Raw genomic sequence first — 23,349 nt, forward strand, 5'->3', positions numbered from 1 at the left:
CCCTTTTATTTGTGTGTGCTCATTATTTTAAAAGGAGCCTAGATATATATCTTGAACTTAACTAACCTTTCTTTCTTTCTTTCTTTCTTTTTTTGCTTTCTTTCTTTCTTATCAGGTAATGGTTTCTCATCATAATTGCTACAAATTGAGATTTCCAAAATTGTTGAAGGGAGTTAAGTGTTCAATTCACTGTAAAAGCCAGAGGGAGAAAAGTGTGTTACACCAAGTCTGAAATTCAAATGTTCACCATCACACTGTAAAATAAATGCCACCTGCATTTAAATTAACTCTTTTTATTAAAGGACTTGAGAGCATCTATGAAATCTTTCATATTTAAAAAAAAAAAAATTGGATTTTTTGGTAAAAAGAAATTGTCATCTAAGAGGTTCAGTTTTTATATAAGAGGTTTCAGTTTTTTATATATTAATCTATCTGTTAAAGACTTTCAGTATTACAACATTATTTTAGAATATTTTTAAAGATATATATATATTAAAAACAACTGAGGTATGGCATATTGTTTTCAATGTTATATGACTCTAGAACCATACTTTGTTTCAAAACAGATTTCAGGTTCCCTGTAAGCTACTTCTTCCCCTTAAAAGGTTTTTAAAGTGTATTTTTAGTGTGTGTTAGTGAAAACAAAAAACACCAAAGAACAATAGATAGTTTCACAGACATGTAATTGTGCCAAGGGACAACTGTGGACATGCGAGGATACAGTGTTACTTTAAGCTTAGAGGATAAATTGTTATGTGAAATATGGCAGTCAGAATTTAGTCCTTGCTTCCCCGGTTGGACATTTTTCATTTCAGTATTCAATTTAATTTTGTTCATTTAAAATTGGAACACAAGCTGAAAGCTAATTTTCCTACATTCCAGCTTGAATTATTAAGCTACCAAGCATAAGTAGTATTTTTTTTTTCCATTAGGAGAATACCTAAGTTGGACCTGAAGACCAGACCTGAGGTCCGTAATGTCAGAAGCATCATTTTTTTGATATCTGCTGATACAACAAAATAGCAAAACCTATGTGTCAAGGTTCTTGATGAAATGTTTGGAGATTGTTTTAAAAGGCCTGCTGTCATTCTGACTGCGATTTTTACTGTAGACCTTCAAAAAGGACATGCTCTTGGAAACATTGCATCATTTCATACTGTTTCCTTAAAACTCAGCTGTCCATTCTAGGTTACTGAGAGAGGATGCCCCTGGAAAACTCTGCTGGAGGTAGGGAGGGGGCTTGTTTCCACTCCTTAAGATACATAGTAAAGAGTTATAAAAAAAACCTGAAGGAAAAGGTCTGCTCTATTTTTTTTCTATTTTTCCACACGAGGCCCAGGACGGAGTTGAAGCTGGTGCTGAGGCATCTTGAGACTTTTTTTTAGACACCGCCATTTTAAGACCATGCCTGCACAAGTATGTGGGAGCACATACAGCAGATTTGATGTTCTGGTTCCTCCTTATGTCGATACATGAAAATAGTTATTATTATTATTGCATTCATGGTGAAGCTCAGATGCCTTGGATAAGGCGTCTTTAAAAAGATGCAGTCATGTGCTCTAAACCTGCTCAGACTTTGAGAAAGTTTTAGTTAGATATGCTTAAAAGTCAATTTATCAATACCTGGAGATTCTTCTGATTAAAAAAGGTTAGGTGTCTCCAGACTTAAGCAGTAGTTGAGCTAGGTTTTAAGATTACACTTAGGTGTCTAAGATTCCTCTTCAAAAATCAAGTTGCTTCTTTTCAAAAATGATGACATGGACTAACTGGCCCTACCTATACCAACAGAAAGAATTTTGTGGAATATGCCCTCCACAGTGTTTTGATATTTATGGAATTTCCCCAACCGGCATTGGTAAAGGTTAGAAGCAGTCCAATCAAATGGGATACATATTGAATCTTACTCTGCCAAATAAAAGTGCACATCACTGCGCACTCTTTTGTGCTTTCAAACCTTTGGAGAAGTCCTTCACTTATGAAAAGTGTAGCACTGTAACTTTCCCATCCTTGTCCCCTGGTGTGTAACATGTACTACTGCCTTTCTACAGACTCATCATCAGGCACTTAGTAGAAAGGTGATGAAGTAATGAGAATTAAAGAATGAAAGTGTTAATAATCCTAGATAAACACAGAGTCCTAACAGTGATTAGAAACATCATTTATTTCATGATATTAGGAAAACCAGTGGATGGCAAATTTAAGATGAACTCTTTGTTGTGAAAAATAATTCCCAGGTTTGCAGCTTTTCAATAGCTACTATGCTCAGATATTTTTTCCTTTTTCTTACTTTTGATAGATATTTTACTATGACCTGATCCTGCTGGATACTGTTAGAATTTTTACAGCTGTGAAAATATTAGGATATTTTCAGGCCAGAATGACAATAGGTGCAAAACTCCTCTTTAATTTTCTCCTAGTGTTTTCAGTTGTCATGGGATCAGGTCTTGGGAGATTAATATTACTGGATAATGTATCCTTAGGTGCCAAAGGCCTAGATCCTGGAAAACCAGATCTCATTAATTAAGAGCAAGAATATGAATTTCTGAAAATAATTAATGTTGCTGAAACTTTCAGCAGGTTAACAGATATGGCTACGAGCATACCTACAAAGAGAACTCATCTCCCTCTCTGACCATTTTTCATGCAATTGACCATAAAATAGCTCAGGATTGGAAGTTATAGGGCTTCATTAACAGTAGTAAGACTGTATTAATGCTCTATTCTCTTCAAGTTAATTAGCCATGCTACACACCTTGAGTACTGTCCAGGCACAAATAACTTCAAACACTTATTCCATATGAAAATATTAGTCAGTACAGTAAAAAAAAAAAAAAAAAAAGAAAGAAAGAAAGAAAGAAAGAATCACTTCAGCGTTCCCTAGAGTCTTCTTTTATATAAAATCCTGTGTCATTATCATCGAGTTCAGGCTACTCTTGCTGAGATCATATCTGTTACTTAAGTATAACCAGGGAGTGCCAGCTACCTCATGTATTACCAGCAATCTAAGAAGTAATGTTCTTGTCAGGAGCAACAGCTGCTCAATTCATCTTACTATGCCCAATCACAACCTTGTATAATAATGCTGTGCTCCTCCAGAGAGGAACAGAATGTTTCCTTTTGTCTTCATTTAGTGTTTGCTATTTTCCCCTTATAAATAATATGCCACAGTTAGGAACCCTCACGCTGGTAAAATTAAAAAAATTGTTTTCTATTTGGCTTTCAAGGACCTGCAAGACAACATGAAGAGCTGGAGCATGTGACCCTTTCCAACAAGAAAAATTGAAAGCCTGAAGTTTAGACTTGGCTACTAATTTGCCTTTTAACAAATGACACATTTGTCTTCTACCACACATGCACTGTTCCTTGCTCTGGTGGTGTCCCTGCAATACCTGTGGGGAACCTACTGCCAGGGAAGAGGGGACTTTGAGATAATATATCTTACTCTGACTATGCAACACTGCAAAGGAGGCTGCTACAACCCTGGCAGCCTCCAAGGAAATATTATTCATTATGTATTTACAGTTATTGGATTAAAACTCTGTAATGTGCTCTGTTCAATTAATAATAATACAGAGCAGAATGAGCTATGAGATGCATTGTGCCTTTTAAAAGATCTAATATAAGAAAAGACAAGCAGTTTGTCCTAATGAATGCATCTAATTGGTGTACTTTATTATAAAACACTGGAACAGCATTTTTCACGAGGCAGTTCTATTTGTAACAGGCTGTCTTCAGCACGTCAGGGTGTAATAAATGTGCTAGAGACTAGAACTGCTGATTAGTATTTCTGGAAGCCCAGGAAGTTAGTAGAGATTGTTTGCCACTGCAGACAGACCTTCCAAACCCTCAAAGGGGGGACCTGCAGCACTGTGATCTGTTAGGGATACACCTATGTTATTGTCCTTTAGAAGCCAGCCCACTGGATATGTGTGTGAAACTGTGGTACCTGAACAGCCAAAACAACAACAAAAAAATTCTAGTACTTTGTTGTACCCCTGGTGACTTCCATAGCACTGATATATAAAAGGGGCTTTCAAGAAATACTGCCTTCAACACAGCTTTCACAGCAATAGCTTGGGACAGAGGTATGGTTTATGTATGACTGTAACTCACTGTCCACATCATCCTTTGTTCATTTTTGATGAATGTAAAGAGGAAGAAAGAAAAGATGCACATGCAAGATTTCTTTTGAGGTATAAGAAACAAAAAGCCCTAGAGGCACTTCTGAAAACACACCTTAAAGCCTTAGAGGGAAACAGTCAACAGTGAATATTCCTTTGGCAGGACCCGTATACACAATGACATGACAGCATTCAAGCAAAACAGTTTAGATAATACCAAATCTATGCAGAAATCAAATCTATGCTGAAGGAATAAAAGACTATGAAAGGAGTTAGCTTTGACCCAGAGTTCTTTTGTTTTCACTCTCAATAACTAACAAGAAGCTTTTCAGGCATTTAAATCCCAGAAAACTGTACCAGTAAATGCAGTTCATTTTATTTTCATGTTTTTTGAAATAAAGGATATGCAAAAAAGCTTCCGTTGGAAAAAATAAACATTCTTTCAGGTGCAGGAGACACTTCAGTCTTTCTAGGATGCCTTTTGTTCTCATCAGTATCTTCATTTCTCTTGGTATTCACTGTTTCAAGACACTCCCCACATTTCTAGCTGGGGCTGGCAGTCCATTAGCCTGAACCTGGGAACGTCTCCCAGCTTTATGGTGTTATTCAGCCTAACAGCATTAATCTGCCTTAATACAGTTTCCTATAATAAGATGGATCCACCCCATTACTTTTACTAATTTATCTGAAAGAACAGAGGCTTCCACCCTGGTTGCTCGGGCATTGTCCTGGTATCTGTAGTGATCGAATCCTGCTGATTCTGTGTAATGTAAAAGAATAAAATATTACAGCCATACAGGGTGAGTATGACTGTGTATTTACCTCCATTAATACTCCTGTCCCTGAGGAAGGCAACTTTATGAGGAGGGAGTAGTACAAAGGAGGTCATGGGTTATAAGTAAGCATGCTTTGTGTATGTATTACTCTTAGGAGTCTAAGTCAGAAATGTTCAAATAAGGTCAAAGGAGAAAGAAGGCATAAGGCTAGGTACAAAATGGTCCATGGTGTGATTGTTTACTCAGCTCCAGTTTAGATTTTGGCTAAGCCAGCTCATGCTAGACTTCATGTTCTGCTGAGAGCAGCGGCATTAGGTCAAAGTGAGAGCAGCAGGTAGGCAGGACAGGTGGTCAGAATGAACTGAAAGGCCACTATTCATCCACCATGGCCTGCAAATTGCCACCTCCAGCAGTCACTGTGTTTTGTATGGCAGTGCCCCCACAATCCACTGGCTTACAGAAATGGGATAGACTGAGCCTCCAAGCCTGAGAGTATAAAACATCTGCCTGAAGATGTCCCCCCTCATTACAGGGTGCTGGACTGTAAAGGTTTCTTTCAACCCAAACCATTCTTTGGCTCTATGATCTTCCCCAAAAAGCTTTTGAAGTGGATTCAGCGGCAGCTGGGCTGCTGAGGTTTTTCTGCTTCCTGGTGTGATATAGGAGATGCACTGTGATGGAAGAGGAAGGGTCAGCACTTTCTCTGTTGGCTAGGAAACCAAGTCTCTTCTTTTCCTCACAGGCATATGATATCAAGAGTTATAGCAAGCAACAAAATCTTATGAAATCTTCATCTGAATGGTGAATAAGTTGATTAACGTGATAGACCAGTCTGGGTAAAAGGTGGTGGAGCCTCTGTTTGTCGTGTTTATTATATTCCTTAATAAGCTAAGGAAATGAAGTTGAAATCATTGAGTGTATTGTCTTGTAAATTTGAAAGATCTGAAAGGACCATGACACAGGGAAAGCTGCATGCATATCCTGCTTTGGTGCCACTCAGTCCTGACTGCCCATTCTGGCCTCAGGATAAATCAAAGTTGATAGATAGATATTGACAGAAAAATGGCAAAAGACATATATATTTCACCGCATATTTACTGTACTCCTTCTACCCCTTTCTGCCCAAGGGTGGGTGTTGTGGGACTAATTATGTTGATTAAACAGGTCCAAGTAACCCTGCAGCAGTGAGCTGTGCTGTCTTTGAGACACTCACTACAGTATCTGGACAACTATGATCTTTTCTTTTCCTTTTCTCTTCCTTGTCTATTACCTACTTTTCAGTCTAATTCCTACTAATACTGATCCTCATCGGTAGACACTCTGTCCCAGATGTCTATGGGCTTGTGTTCTTCCACCTCCATCCCCATTTAGGGGCAGCAGCCAGGATATGGTGTGCCAGAAGGGTGAATGGGAATGAGTTTGGAAGGCTTTCTCCTCATGCCATTGTCTCTTCATGAGACCTTGGGGCATACATTAAACTCCCAAACATTATTTAATCCTGTGCCCCCCGTACTCAGAGTAAGACAACAGCCCTTGCAGATGGTTTGGCATCACTGGTCCCTCAGGAATCCTGATTTCATTGGGGAAATAAGTATTTCAAGAGATAAACTCTTCAGGAGAATTCTGAAATTCTTTGGGGACTTCAACGACCTGACTGTGCAATAGCTGGTGTACAACCTCTTGACATCAAACAGACAGCAAGGAGAAAAGAAACAAAACCCAACAAAAACAAGAACAAAAGCTTTCTCCTTTGTGCCTTTGATGATAGAATATAAAAGAGATTGTGAGTTTACTTTTTAAAAACAGTGGTCTTAATTAGGATTTTTTACACGCTGGAAACAATCTCCCTAATAGATCATAAATAAATTATAGATATTCTACATACACAGTCAAAACACAAACTTGAATTAGCTCAGCCTGATGTAAAATACCTGTGTATCTTGTAAATCAAACTCCGTCATCTAAAGGCATATTTTGCCCTGCCTTTTCAATTGATTGAGCCTGAACTTAAATGTTCCCTTTTGGGTCAGAGGCTGGGATTGGCCTTTTTAACTTGCTTTGCAAGAGCTTCCAGGCCTGAACTTTCTCAAGCATAAATGTCAATACAGTAGTCAAAGTGCTTGGCTTATTCCAGTTAAGACATATACGTATTTCCATATATGGGAAAACATAAATTAAAAAATAATACAATCCCCAAATTCTGTCTATTAATAGCACATATGCCAACATACAAAATAAACTAAAACATATGGGGGAGATTCCTCTACAAGTTATCTCAGGAATACACACTGTACTGCAATTTCTTGGAACAAGTACATAGTACATAAATATTTCTGATGGTAGCTTATGAAAAGGACATGTGTGGTGTATGATTATTACAAACTAATTTTTTTGTCTCTGAAAGGTTCAAGATAATTTTGTTTTCCTCAGAGTTTCTGAAGAAAAGTACAGAATGCAAAAAGATATCTGAAATACGTGCAGGTGGGTCAAAAATAAAATGGAAAATTATACATTGAAAAGAGATGAGAATTCTTTAGTAAAGGGACTATTATTTATATTTCAAATATTTTATTATCCCTTGGCTTTGAGCTAAAACTCAGGTTGTTTTTGCAGCAGGGCTTTCAGAACCTGCACAAATCTTCTCTGGCTGAACAAAGGAAGAAATGAGTAACAGAGGTGAGAATGTGCTCAAATTTCCAAGTCTCTTGCAGTCATCACTTTATTCTAAACACCTTAGAGAACCAACTACATCTGGAATTACTGCTCCTTAAACCAGCACAGTAAGTTTAAAATGCAAGAGCTACCGTACATCGAACTGTGAAAATAGCCACTTTGAATGATTTTCCTTTCCCTAAGAAAGAGACACAGGTCTCTTGTGTTTTGGGAAGTGACTCCTCCCCATCCCAAGTTTCTTGTTTATTGAAATTGAGCTAATACATTTTAAAAAGACTGAAATGTCTGTTTCCTGCTAGATTACAGAGCTTGATTAATTGAAATTTCATGCATCTTGATGTTCATTTTTTACAGTATCTTTGTCATAATTAGGACCTTTTCTCCCATGATCCAAACATGGTCACTTTCTTCTACATAAGTGAATAAAAATGAACTTTTTTTATTTAAGAATTTAATCATTTAAATTCAAGAGTTCCAGTATGGTTTCCTCATATGAGTAGTGAAAGTGCCAAATATTAAATATATTTCATAGCTAAAGTATTTTTTCTTTCAAAAACTGAAAGCTTCATGACTATATCATCACATTGTGTGGATTATTAATAAGATTTTAAAATTTTGGGCTAGCTGGAGTGCAGGGCTAAGAGAGCCTCCCTCTGTTCAGGATACTAGATAAAGTTAAGTCCCATGTGACAGACAACATAATTTTTCCAATTTACTTTATATAATTAATTTCCATATAAATTATTGTGCACAATAAAAGTCAATTTCTAAACTTACCTATTAATTTTGGAACAATTTGAAGAGAAAAAACATCCACTTGAAATTGTGTGACAGTAGATGCAGGGAGAGAGCTTGATGTCTTTGAATCTGAAAAAAAAAAAAAAAGGATTTCTGAGAATTTGTGTTTAATAAATATTTGTCTAACACCATCCCAGAAACAGTCAAGCTTCTCACTACAGTTTTCATTAGGTGCTGTTCACCTTACAGCTCTTCTTCTTTCTGATTGCCAACTGTTTCTGTAAAAACCCAAACCCAAATTCCAAGTGCTCAAATGGGGAATAACAGGTTATTTTCATAATCTGTGCCCGTCTGAGGCACGACACAATGTGAAGGATCAGCTTCCCCAGGCCTTTGTGGCAAAGGTCTCCATATACACAGTGTGAAAATACATAAGGCTATAAATGGGTACCAAAATAGATCTCTGTCTTTCCTATACATTTATTCATGAAATCACTAAGAAGGTGATGCTATAGGTATGTGTGCTTCTGAATACAACAGGTACACTCCCACACCAGTCAAGCTCATATTCTTCTGAGCCAAAAAAACAGATTCCTGAGTGTGCTTTGAAGCCCATGGCCCTTTAGAACTCAGATTTTCAAAAAGAAACCTCTCCAACACCATATCTGCGTCCACATTAATGCATGTGCGTGTGGCAGCCAGGCTCTTCTAGCTCTAAAGTGTCCAAAACACTGGGTGTCACCTCTCTTAAGCCATAACTCCCAGTGGGTTGTGGTGGCTGCATCCAGCTTACTCTGGACTTTGGAGCTGGATGGCAACAGAGTAGTTAAGTGCTGTCTCTAATGGTGACCAGACATCTTGCTGCAATGCAAATACAAATAAAAGTCAATTATCCTACTCTGTAAACTGTGGACAGCCCCGGGCCTGCTGAGCTCTGCTGCACAGCAGCAGGCTGCATGCCAGGATCTCCCCTCCAGCAGGAATGCCTCCCAAGGTTAGTCCTTGAGGCTGACAGATTTTTTGCCACAATAGATTCTCTGCAAGTGATTAATAGCATGCTAAGCTTTGAAATCTTACCTAAGTGGTATAAAGTATTGATTGTGCACATATAATCCTTTAGAAATAAACCACTGACCATGTCTGGGACTAAGAGTGGATCTATCTGCACCCAGACTCCCCTCTGAGACAGAGTTTGGAAAACAAAACTTTCTGAGCCTCATGGCTCAAGCAGAGGGTTTCTCTGACATTTTTGTCTCACCCTGTGCTCGATGCAGTAAGTAACCAAGCATACCCTCCTACTAAATCTTCTCAAACCACTATCAGATTTACCTCTGAACTTGGTTTACTCCCTCCTTTCTATCAATAAACTGTACTGTGTCTTCTTTTTTGTGAGAGAAGTGCATGACTCCATCTGTTACACAGTCACATTGTTTCATAGGAGTTCAGAAACTGAAATAACCAGGCTGTGTCTTCTTCAATTATTTATTTCTCATCTACAATCACTTCATCTCCAAGGATATGAATGTGATATTACTCAGCTGTTTATTCCTCATAAACCATTTTACTACACTTAGGTATGTCAAATCAACATAGAAATCTGTAACAGGCTTATTAAAACAGGTCATTACGGTCATCTTATTGCTCAAGATTGATAACAGGACTGAAAGATAATAAAACAAGATGTTTCAAAAGCAAGCAATAAAAAAAGTCACAAAAGAAAAGAATAAAAATTTTTTATGCAGTGTCAGGAATGTAAACAGTTTCAGAAGCGATATTGTCAAGCCTTGTGGGACCCATCCCTTGGGGCAGACTCTTCTCAAAAAAGACAAAATAGAAATAACTTCACAGTGCAGACTGATAGTTTATTAAAAAGTACAGACAATATTCTGCTCAATAATCTATATTAAATTGAATCAGCTTAAGTATTGGACAGCAATTCTGAAAATATAATACAGAACCAAAATTTGTTCTACCACAGGAACATATAAAATTTGTTACTTTGGCAACTAACATCCTGACACAGCTAAAATTATTTATATATCTATCTATACTCTGAAAACCTTTTCGGGTTTTTTTTTTTTTTTTTTGGGGGGGGGAGTTGGTTGTCAACACTTTGGAAATACTCCTTATCCATAAAAGCAACATACCTCTTTTTTATTGCACGATTATGTTCCAAGCTTTATTTATGGAAAAAGTCTTCCCAGCACAAATATTTACAAATAGGATGATGACATTCTGTTTCAAGAATATGTTCACAGGGGGGTTTGGAAATGCACTTCCTGAGAATATTTTGAGGAGCTGAATGCAGTTTCTTAACTGCTGCAGGTCTGTGACCTTTCTGGTACCTGCATACGTATTCCAGCTAAAGTGAATTTGGAACTGAATGAAAATTCCTGTGGAAAGGAGGTTTCTGTCCTTTTTTTTTTTTTTTCCTTTTAATTTTGTGTCTCAATTTCACTTGTGCTGCATTTTAGTTATATATGGAAGTCCCTTTACAAAATCTGGCCCTTATGTAACAGTCAAAGCTGCCACTTTATTTCTAATATTTTCCATTTTTTTCACATTCAGTTATATGCAACAAATAAGAAAGTGAATTAGATTAACACTTATCTTCTACATCATCATTAATAACAGAGCAACTGAACTCAGTCTTTTTTGGCTGCTGAGATGAATAAATCAGTTTTGAAAACTTCTGCATTAAAAATTAATTTTAGGGAAAAGGCAGGTTAATTTAAACAACACATAACTTCTTGTAGCAGAATAAAAGCAATTTTCATCTTTGAAACTGTTCCAAGGTTTCTGAAGAAAAAAAAAATGAATTTTTTTGCAAAAGGATATAATTTCAATTAATTTTATTATTATTATTATTTTTTATGTTTATCTTGCCATCTTGCTTTCCTAACTGTACATAAGTATTACTGGAAAAAAATGGTTGCTCAGCTTTCCCACCATAACAATTGCTACAAACGCTAAGCAACTTGAAAGCTGTCATTTCATCAACTCTGCAAATAAGACAGTATTTTTTTTTGTCTGCTTTATCTTTGAAGACTAAACTTGATCATTTCATAAATTGAAACAAGGAACAAACCATTCACCTTCTCCAAACTATTATGTGATAGAATACTAAATGCATCCTAAAAAGTGAGCAGAGTTCCAATCTGATGCTGAGTGAGCTGCTTTAAAACAAATTTTGTCTCACTGGTCTTTGGTTTATGATATCTGGTTGAAAGATGACATGTTGTTGGAAGTAGTGATGCACAAGCTCCATATATGCATCAGGAAGTAATAATAACTGTGGAAAGTGGAGGTTGACTGATGAGACGTTGGCTTAAGATTGTAAGTTTTGATTAATTAAAAAGCATAAAAATACATTCTCTTACACACTGGGAATTTAGGGTGCATTTTATCACTCAGAGGAGCCAACACTTTGCAGGATTAGGCAAATACCAATTCTGCAGCTGTTATTCATCAATTTTTGCAGATACTAGATAAAGCTAAAGCAGAGCCTCACCATCTTAATTTTTTTTTCCTAACTCCTAGGCCTTCCATTTTTCATCTTGACAGTGTTTCTTTAGAGAAATGATACAGTATAAACGCACCTTCTGAAGGAATTAAGAGAGACAAATACTGAGAAGTACCGCAGAATTCCTACATTCTTGCCTGAACGGAGCCCACCCCACAAATAAAAGGAGAGGGCAGCTTGCTGCTCTTGGATTCTCCAAGTATCCCTGCTCTGAGAGAAGCAAAGGAGCCAACAGCAGGAGCAATGGAGGTGAGCAAATCACTGTCAATCAAAATAAAAGGGAAATGGACTCACATCAAAATTTTTGGAGCAGATATAAGAATCATTTTCTTATGTTGTCTGACTATAATTCAGGCACGCTTGATGTTTTACCAGAATGTAGCTTTCTTTATCTGATAATTTTAGTGTGCTTTACACATTAAAAGTGCAATTAATAGAATATGTACTGAGAAATTAGATGACCTGTTGTGACCTTTCAACTTACACTGTGACAAAGACACACACTTGGAATTCAGTAGCAGACCACTTTCTGGCATTCACACAGCTGGTTTAATGGAGCTTGGCAATATTTAAATCAAAAGGGGAAAGATGAAAGCTAATTAAGGCCAATATACTAATGCTCAAATAATTTGTATTAATAGAAATTAAGAAGAAAGGGGCAGAAAGAATCCAGCATTACAAGGAATGAACATTTTTTTCCTACTAATTTAAATGCCACTATGGGATAATTTCAATGTTGGCGTGTGCTCACATTGCGTGACTTTTATTAACATGAATTGGAATGCTGAATTTATCAAGAGTAGACTGTAAAAACGTACCACATTATTTTTGATCACAGTTGAACACAACACAGGTTCCCTCTTCATATCCAAGTATCTCAACCACACAGTAAAAACTCTCCCGAATCTTTGCATGACTCCCTGGTGTGCTAAATACTGTATTTGAGGTTAAAAATGTCCTCAAACCAGGAGCAAATGGTCATTTTCAGAGGAAGATTCTCTTTTGCACAAAGGCCCTCCCTTTCCTAAACTCCATCAGCACTGCTGTCCCACAGGCACAGCAAGTGCAGGACTGATGTGGAAGGGCTGTGGTGGCACCCCTGGGTGCTCTGGGGATGCCAAAAGGACCAGCATTAATCCTGCACCAGGTGCACTTTGGTCCCTTGCCCACCACCAGACAGGGCAGGGACCTCACTCTGTACTTCTCCTTTTCACCTCCATCAAAACGAGGGACAGTTTCAAGAGAGTCAGTTTGTCTCCACAGTTCATCTTACTAGGAAATGGCAAGAAATTAGCTGTTTTGGTTTGTTAAAGAATGGTACTGTTTTTCGAAATTCTTGTACCTGCTTTATAGTTGGTTTAATAAAAACATCATGAAGTTTAAAACATACAATGAGGTATGATGAAAACATCTCTGCTACATCCCAGCTTCTGATGAAGATACAAAGAAATATTTCTAATTCTGCTAGTTCTGTTTGCAGTCAGATGTTCTTAACTGTTTTTGAGATGTGAAATATTACAATGATACTAGGAGAATGAAGTAATGTGCCAGTTATCAGTTTCCTCCAAACAACCCCCCATTTTGCTAAATAGAGAAGAAAATTGTGAGTAACTGAAAAACTGAGGTAAGTTTCCACTATAATTTATGTTGGGAATTTACCATCAGTAAATTCAGTTCAGTCTCAGAGATTCAATGACCTTTTCTTCTCTTTTTGTAGTCTCTACACAAATCAGACTACCTCTATGGACACACACCTTGCTACAGTCATCTTCTTTCTTCCAACAAGCACTCACTACAAATGAATATGGTTCATTATCTGTAAAGAAACTTGGTAAAAAAAGTCCCTACATTATTCCACAAGCCAAGATTTTAATGATAATCTTTCACCAAAATAGCGTTTTGAAAACAGATTTACTACCATTAATTTATTAGGGATGGGAGAGTCTTACTTAGAAAACCAGCACCGAATCATGCAACGAAATGAAGAAATGTTTCCTTTTCACCCATTCTGTCTCTCTTGAGTTCACTTAGGGCTCAGTTATGCAAGTCAGTGACACAGCTGGCCCTTGACTCCTGTGTGACAAAATCCAGCCTTACAGAATTTCCTGTTTATATCTGTAACCTGGTTGGTATTCCTGCCATGTGCCCACAAACACTTCCAGGACTGCCTGCATGCTTTCAAAAAGAAGGTCGTAGTTCTTTCAGGATCATCAAACCATCATGAGTGAACCATGAATCAAGATGAAAAACATGAGGGGAAAATGTTCTCCTGAAAGATAAGAAAACCTATAACTTGTGCAGTGCAAGTCAAATGACTCATCCCATAAAAGGAGCATCATTTTTCTAACCCTGGAATGGCAGTTTGCAGATTTCTGTGGCAATTCTGGTTCTCACTGATCTTTGATTAACTCAGGACAGCATGAAGTGCTTTTGTTTCATGGCCAAGGTCAGGCCAAATATTTCTTGTCATCTGCTTAAATAAAAAGATCTCTTTCCAGACAGATGATCTGTCTTTGCAGAGCACATTGCAAAATCTGATCCAGTGTGAATTTCACCGAATTGTACTCTGATATTTATATAGATCTGTATAATAGTGTGTTTTGGAAGGTAAAACTCACATGCTGAAAGGTTAGGAAATGGTAGGATAGGGAGAAGTCAAGGAACTAGCGATTACTATTTTTTTCTAGGATCTCTATTTGCTATCTAAGTCTTGAAAAGTTGCATACAGGGTTATCTAACGGTGCTGTTTGAAATACAGTTTATTCTTTATTAATCTGGCTTCATTTCCCATGGAATACTTCAACTGAAGTTGTTCAAATAATTAATTTGGTAGTAATGGTTTATAATGGTCATAAACTCTATAGTCTCACAGTATTGCATATCCACCCACGGGCCAGAACGAAATTTGCCCTATCTTGATGAAATATGTCATTTTGATTGCACATAAACCTTTTAAATGTTTTAAAAATATGTTTATCTTTTCTATTCTCAAAGCAAAATCTGACATTAAATTAGGAATACAAGTATTGAAAATTTCACAGTTAAAGAAATTATAAGAAAAAGTAGCAACAAAAAGAATTCTATTTGCTTGGTCTACAAATAGCAGTCTACAGCTATTTAAAGAAGCTTTCAGAGACAGTGGCATTTATTTATCATGCAGAAGAGAATCTGCTGTCTTCATGAAAGCAAAAAATACAATGAATTTGAACTGCAATAATAGCTGAGCTAGACAGTACAGAAACATTTCCCTAATAAGACATAGTAACATACCAGAGTAGATTCCAGGAGACTTATGCTTGAGGCATTTTGGAATCTCTGATATTGGAAATCCATAGAAGGAAGTTAGACAGACATCTTCCAGTAGTCTATATTTTCAGGTAGTAATAGAATTATCAGAAGCAGAATGGGTTGGAAGAGATCTTGAAGATCTTCTAGTTTCCACCTTCCTGTTACAGGCAGGGACACCTTCCACCAGGCTGAGAGCCCCATCCAGCCTGGCCTTGAACAATTCCAAGAATGAAGCATCCCTAATGTCCCTTGGGGCAACTGTCCCAGTATCTCACCACCCTCACAGTAAGGAATTTCTTCCTAACATCTAACCTAAGCCCACTCTGTTTCAGTTTGAAGCCATTCTCCCTTGTCATGATACTAACACACTCACTTCAGGTACTGGGAGGCCACAACTAGGTCACCTCAAAGCCTTCTCTTTTTCAGGCTGAAAAAAAAAAAATCAATTCTCTCAATCTTTCCTCATAGAAGTGCTGCATCCCTCTGGATTAGTTAACCCCATGGCAGGCCCTGCAGCACTGTCTTGCACTAAGATTTTTACGAGGCAGAAAGAGCTGCCGCTAGCCAAAATGGGTTATTATCTAAAAACATTTCCAGGTCTTTAGAAATGCTTTAAACATTCTTTTTTTAGAGCACCTAGAAAGGTTTTGAGAGTTTTAGAAATACAACATCAAGCTTATTCTAGTCATTTTATAATTGCTCATAAGCATTTGAAGGTAAGTGGAAAGACCAATAGTTACACTGTTTTTTTATTTCATCTGGCGCTTCTCTGCTGTTTCAGGTTTTGCATTCTCCTTGTACTTTGCTGTTAAATATCCTTTTTATTCAATACTCTGCTCTGCAGTTAATGGCATTTTGAGAACTTGAAGGCCTTTCATACATTTGAATAAACTTTTTAAACTCAAACTCATTAAAAAAATCTCTAAAAACAGTAAACAAAATCTCTTTCACTTACAAGGCACACTCATGTGTTCTCTAGTTTAATACAAGGTTGAGGACATCTTTTTGCCTGTTCTTAAACTCTGCCATTGATGCTTGAAATATGTTCAGCATAAGTCTCCCACTTGGCTCTTAACACAGTATTTTTTAAAAAATGCTTTCAATGTGCCTTCCTGTTCTTTAATGGTGAAAAAAATTATGACATTTAAAAGCGACCCTTGAGATAAGTACTGTGTATAATATGAATTATCAAGCATTTTTTGTGGTTCTGTAAATTCTTCATATTTTTGTGCTTGCTTACTGCTTGGGGAAGGTAACAAAGCCATTTCACTTTTCCTGCTTTCCAGGGGCTTTCTCCCACCTGTGAGAAGTGTGCAGAGCATCCCCAGAGCACAGCAAAGCTGTCAAACTGCTTTGAGCCAACACTTCAGTCACCCATGTCTGTCGTGGCAGGCAGAGGCGGCCGGTGCCATGATGTCCCCAGAGAAGAGTCCTGAAAAGGACACACCTGGTCACACAGGTACATCTGCAACTGCCCAGGTATTTCAGCTCAGCCCAACGATTTCAGCTCAGCCTAGGGATTTCAGCTCAGTTGTGAGCTGAGCCTTCAGGGCAATGCAAAAGGAGAGACAGAGTCTTTGTCTGGAAATTCCCTGGAGCCTTTCTGCTGCTTCCTCCAAGGGGTCCAGGGCTGGAGAACCAGAGAGAGCAGGAAGCCAGGGGGCGGGGTTACACAACTTGGTCAATGCGGTTAAGGATTGAGAAATGAACCAATCAGGGCAAGGATTGAAAACAGACCAATCAGGTAGGGTCAAAAGGAGGAAGTAGGGAAAGAACCAATGGGGGATAACTGATTAACATATCAACCACAAAGCTTCATGGGGGGAACACACTTGCTCCCCCTGACAGAGAGAGCATTCTCCCAGGGTTTCTCCTATAGGGGAACTACCAAATCCTTGAAACCTAAAGATTGCTTTCTCTTTGTCCACGTTACCAACTGGCCTACTGAGCTCCACAGTCACCTTGCGGCCAGGCCGTTTCCAGCTGACCTGCTGGTGCCACTGCGCAAGCAGTGGGTGCAGTCATCAGGGAAGGCGTTTGTGGGGTGCAGGGGCAGCACAGGTGCCCCCCAAAGGCCGGAAGTGCAGCGGTTCGCTACAGCAGCCCACTAAAGCACAAGGCTCGCCACACTCCTGTTCAGCAGCACTCCTCGAAAACCCCACGCAGAGTGTGTCAGCACATGTGCAAGTCATCACAGAAAGAAGTAAGCATCAATTTTGTCATTGTTATCCTTTTTTTATTTTTTTAACTAGCCAGGTGTCAACCTTATTGTTCTGCCAATTCACAAAGCTGGATTGAGGAACCAGCTGAGATCTCTCAGCCAGAAATCCTCATTGGCAGCTTTTCCTAGCACAGGGAGCACTCTTGAACTTGTGAGAGGGTGGCCTGATTACAATAAGCATCTCTGAAAAAAACACACTGCATCAAGTGGTGTCTGGTCCTAGAAGCCCTCAATGTCAGCTGAGAGGAAAAGATAAGTTTTTCTCTCTGTAGGTTTAAATGCCCATTTAATTCTTTTTCTCCAGAAAAAAAGTCCAACCCATTGTTTAACTATTCATATTATTATGATTTCTAATGTTCTTCCTTCATTTCTGAATGCTCACATACATGGCACCTGGCTGTGTATCCAGCAGTTCCCGGTTTGACTTAAACCCACCTGCTGCCATCAATGGCATCCCAGGGAAGTCACTGTTTCTACAGTCGTCTTTCTAAGACGCTGGTCATAATGGTAGACTTTGCCAAGAGGAGAGAAACAGTACTGCAAGATAAATGGATTTCCTAGTTTCATATCTGGATGAAAATAAATTTAACATTTAATGATAATCATTACACATTTCCATCTCCTGTCACAGAAGGATCCTGCTGTTTTGTCTTTTACAATTCCATACCCTCTCCTACTGATGCTACATAAAAAACACTCTGCCATTAATTCCATTTCTCTCTCAATTCCTACAGCAACTACCTTAAATTCAACCAAAGATTTTTATTATTTGATTTTCTCAGTTCAGTAGTTTACTGCAGTTATCCTATTCGGATCAGAAGTAGTAACGTTGTTAGGTTGAAAGCTACCAATGGTATGTCTGTATGATGTATAAGCTTTCAAAGCCTCCTTGAGGAAACTGTGCAGTCTTTTAGTTCTGAAAATTAAATCTCTAATCATGACAAATTTGATACACCAGTGGAAGGCATCATCTAAGGTATGATTTAGATTTAGATCTATATTTATACTGATTAAAGTTTTGATATCCATTCACATTAGGCCTTTGTTTCTTCAAATTTTTCATATATATATATATGTATGTGAGATGTACAGAATGATCTGCTTTGTTTTGAACATATTCAAAAGGCTGTACACAACTACACATTTCTATTTACATGAAAAGCCACCACCTTATGAAAAACGTGGTATCTTCTCTCTCCTCCTTTTCCCCAAAGTCTCTGATATATAAGGGCTTGTATTCTTATATTTACTCATTACAAATTTTTCGGTTTAGGGTCCATAAAATTTGTGTCTGTTTATCTCAGTGGAAGCAAGTTCAGGTCTGTTTACTCATCCTCATAGCTTACACTTATTTTACCCATCTGTTAGGAGGTTTGTAAGAGACCTACACCTACCTGCTTGTGGCAAGTTACATTTTCCTGGTTTACTCTCTCTGATTCTGTGGTTTATTAAAAGCCTTTCAGTTCCCAGGGATAGTAACATCAGTGGTTCAGATTAATTCTTTTTGGTCTTTAGCCAATCTACCGGCTAATTTTGTCACTTGGCTAATTTAGTGATGTGCCAGCAAAATCCACAATTACAGCTAAAACTATTTGTACTTCTATTGCTTGCTAAGCTAAGGTGACTCCGTGAATATCATGTACTACTTCTACCCTTCAGTCCAGAGGAATATATTTAATAAAAAAAAGTGGAAGTGTAATCTATCATCTAATCATTTAAATAAAAAAAAATATTGGTTTTGTTTTTCTCTTAGCAGGACACTAGGCCATATCCTACTCTGAGTTACTCAGTAAAGGATTTTTTCCCCCTGGTTAGGAAATACAGCTTGCAAGAAGACCATTTTAGCCAGAATTCAAAATCCAACAGTGTTAAATCACTGTTGAATGGGGGCAGAGCATGCCTTTATGTACGGTGGCCTTACTGAGATGTGGTACTTTGTGATTTTGATGTTCTTCACAAGAAAATTGTGATTTAAGGGATGTTTTACTAAGCTTTTCCCTAGTTTTAAATGAATAAAAGTTTCCAATAAAATGTAAAAAAAAAAAAAAAATCTTCCATCAAAACAAAGAAATGTCATTTCCATACAGAACCTTTTTTTTGGAAGACAGGATTTAAAAGGCCACAGTCCAAATATGAACCTCATTATAGTATCTGTTTCACATCAGTTTCACCACCCTTCCCATGCAACCTCCATCTTGACCAAAAATGGTTGCATGTAGGACAGAGAGATTTCCCCAAACATCGTTATTGTAGGCTTTTCAATTGAAAATATTTCATAAAAACTTAGAAGCTAGTAAATTAGGAGCCTGGCTGTTTGCTAAAATTCTCCATGATTTCCTTAAGACTTGATAGAACTGCTCAGCACTTTGAGTTGGCACCTGTCAACTTCTAGTAATCAAAACCAAGCCTCCAAAAACATTCAGCTGGCTAAAACAGAGAAAACATGCCAATATCTGGTGGCTTTTTTTTTTTCTTTTCTTTGCTGCTCTGTGGATGATAATTCCTCTTTGCCCTTCTTAGTAAGTGCAAGCATAAAATAGAGAGGCAGGCAAAAAAAGAAGAGTGTCTGGGGAGGAAGGACTGGCAGGGAAGATCCTGCAGCCTGAGCCAGGAAAGCACAGTTCCTGGGGCTGGAGCCAGAAGCAGCAGGTTTGGTACAGAATTAATCCCTGAGCACCTTCTGTTGCCACTGGAAGTATTATGAAAGTGCTAAGGGCTGCACATGTCCACAGGCTGCTTCCCCAGCTGCTTTGGGATTAAAACCCAGCTCCAAAACTCAGGGGATGCTGAAACGTGCCATGTCCACATCTGCAAAGAGCACTGGGGGCTGGTGCTGGTCTGCCTGGGGGGCTGGAAAGCATCTCTCCTCAGCCAGCATCTGAGGCAGGGCAGCAGGGAGAGCCTGTGACTTGCCAGGGGCTTGGCAGCCTGTTGTGGGGAGTGAGAGCAGGGGTGAAAAAGGCCCCTTTCCCAGAAGCGGGAAGCAGAAATAAGGACCAACAGACGGTTATAGAGGAGGGCAGATAAGCGCCTAGAGTGTGAAAAGGAAGAGCTCCCACTTGTTTGCATTGCTGACTCTGACTCGATTTGGAAGCTTAGCTGTCATTATGAGAATTGGATCAAAAACAGTTTTGGAAGATGATGGTATTTACTTGCCAAGCCAATCCCTATCACTTACTCTCAGTGCCAGCTCCCTCAGCTCTCAGAAATAGCCTTCTCTAATTTTCCTTAGGCTGGAAGCAAATACCAATTCAACAGAAGTCGTGGGTTCTCAGCACTTTTCAGGAGTAAGTATTAGATACATGCTGAACTTAAAAACTGACACGGAAGTCGAGATGGTTTGTTTCAGCATTCTGCCTTCTCTGGAAAACAAATTGTTGTAATTCAAAACCGTGCATCTCACTTTGATAGTTTATTTTATTTATCCATGCTGATGCTCCAGGTAGTTCTATTAGGCAGAATTTGACACAGGTTTTTATGGCACATCATTTCTGGCGGAGCTGTGATTGAAGTGACACAGCAGGCTCCCAAAGTGCTCGCTGAGGTACACAGACTTCACACAGACTGATTGTGAGCACAGGTACGGAGGGATTTTCAGTGACACCAGAAGCATTCATCCTCTTTTAGCCAAGCCTTGTGAACTTCCCCTTTCTGATTCTGCCAATTAGAGGTGGTACCCGTGTGCCTTTGTAGGCTCATCACTCGAGAGTCCGGTTTTCATCACAGTAACAGTGGTGCTAATATCAAGTAAGTACATAAATAAACAAATCCAGTGAAGCCTTTATGGGTATGGTTTGTGCTGCAAACTGAGTGGATATTCTCGCTGTTCCTCACTAATTGTTTTCTGTCCAGAAAGCTTTACATTATTCATAGAACCTGTTCATTACTGCAGCACTTGCCTGTATCTACAGATGATCATAACCTTGCCTGTGGTCAGTGGAATTTGCTGGATTTTACTGGTAGGGAATCAGCATGAGATTTTATTTATCTGTTGACAGACTTACCACAGCAGAAGCCCCATGAATTACAAATCTCTAAAAGCAGAGAGGTATATAGAATCTTAGTATATTGACTAAGGGATGTATTTTGCCCTAAAAGATATTTCAGTCCTTAATCTTAAGTACATGTTTTAGTGCTTAGCCCTTCTTTCTTCTGTAGCCCTGAGTCATGTATTTAAGCAAATACCTTGATTAGTACAGTCCTATGCTACATCAGACATTTTAACTAATCACAGCTACTCCAATTAAATTAATGCACTAGGCAAATGGCACTTACCTTTATGAACATAATGAATATACAAAGACATGTGTACTAGAAATACAAAGTGGCTAGCAAACAGTCTGTGGGACAACTTGGGAAAGAAGTCTCACACTTCTGAAAAACACACTCATGCTTTCTGGTTTTATTCATGTTCTTCAAAGTACATTATGTACTAGGTAGGATAAATATACATCTGGAAATGGCATTTGTCAAATCAGAAAGGACAGTAAGAAAAAGAGGGGGGATGGGAACGTTCTATTGCCAGTACAATATTTCAAGTAATGACTGCAAACAAATCTAAACACAGACAGGGTGTAACAAAAAAAGTAGTGGGAAAATGAACTGCACCCTAACCATTTCTGCAAGGAAGAACAATGCCTTTATCTCTTTTTCCACCTTTTTCATTTTGACAGCAACAAACTATTTTCCAGATATCAATGGGTTTCTTTTTTCTACACTCAAAAGTTTCACTAGATTTACATATTTGATATAATTTATGCAAATAACATTTCTCCAATAGTCAATACATTTTACCTCTCAGATAAGAAAATTATCTAAACCCAAGCATTTCAATCTATAATATAATCAGTGAATATTCAGACACAATATTTTAAGGAGTCTAATTAGGGACTTCTAATCATACTTTATTGTTACCAGCCAAGCCCTGCCAACTAGCATTAATGAAACTCAGACTTCAGATGGTTTACTATCAACACTGGAATATGCAGGAATTAATCACCACAAGTAGCCTACCCACACACGTGTCCTGAAATGCATCAGTAAACTTCAAGACCAGCAAGATTCTGTATTTTCACTGTCCCAGTGGAGTCAATGGAAAGTAGACTTCAGGATGTTTATCTTAAATTTATCCCTCTTCCTTTTTTTGGGCGAATTTTGACTTTATGTTTCCTTTCCCTCTGCTATATTTATTTGTATTCTATGAGATCTGCTCCTCTATCCATTTCCTTCCCAGGTCAGTATCTTGATGCTGCAGTAATAGCTCATGAAACCTGACATAAACCTAGAGAACCTTATGAAAACCAAAAGACAAACCTCTATGGTTCCAGTTGGGGGTTTGGGCTGACACTGCCAGTTGTATTTCAGGATTTTCTTTTTCAACTCCCTCAATCTTACTTTCTTTCCCTCCCCCACCCCACTTCTCCTTTTTCCATCTTGTTATTCTATCTCCCAGCTTCTTGGTTACTTCACTTTTACTTTCCTCCCTCTGCTCCAATGCCTTTCATCTCTCCTAAACCATCTTGCAGATCCCCAGTCCAATTCTACCCCTCACTGTTCTAACCCTACTCCATCACTAACCTGTTCCCTCATCTTGCTTTCAGTCTCTTTGACTTCTGTCTGTGCACTTTGAATATTTTCTGGCCATCACTCTGTCAGCCTTCAGGCAGTTTGTTCCACTCAGCATATAGCTTAGCAGATAGTACCTTAGGTGGCTAATTTTGTAAAAGAGGACATATTTCCTACTCATATTCAAAATCCCAGGAACTGGGATATTTTCCACTGCTGGGGTGACCATAGAGGCTCTGTTAGAGACATTGGAAGAGTTTAGTGGCATGTTTGCTTTCCTGAACAAAGCAATCTTGTTTAATAGTTCTGATAAATTATACAAAGATAAAACATGCAAGTACTTTATGGGAATCAAAGACTATTTGCAGGTAAAAGAAATGTGTATAGAGCTCATTTTATTTATTTTGTAGCCTTTTGCTATTGTTATAAAGAAGTGTATGAAAC

General features: G+C 38.3%; 1 long non-coding RNA gene across 4 annotated transcripts in view; it reads right to left on the reverse strand.

Moving 5' to 3' along the window:
* Nucleotides 1-23,349, reverse strand: part of LOC136291492 (uncharacterized) — an 83,568-nt gene that overhangs the window by 25,014 nt on the left and 35,205 nt on the right. For all 4 annotated transcript variants that reach the window (XR_010721572.1, XR_010721574.1, XR_010721573.1 and 1 more), the window contains exon 2: nt 8,348-8,437. This is a non-coding gene — a long non-coding RNA (uncharacterized lncRNA). The remainder of the gene's footprint in view (nt 1-8,347; nt 8,438-23,349) is intronic.

This window comes from Chamaea fasciata, unplaced genomic scaffold, assembly GCF_029207755.1.
Source record: "Chamaea fasciata isolate MVZ Bird 193981 ecotype frontalis unplaced genomic scaffold, bChaFas1.0.hap1 SCAF_6, whole genome shotgun sequence".
Lineage (NCBI taxonomy): Eukaryota > Metazoa > Chordata > Aves > Passeriformes > Sylviidae > Chamaea > Chamaea fasciata.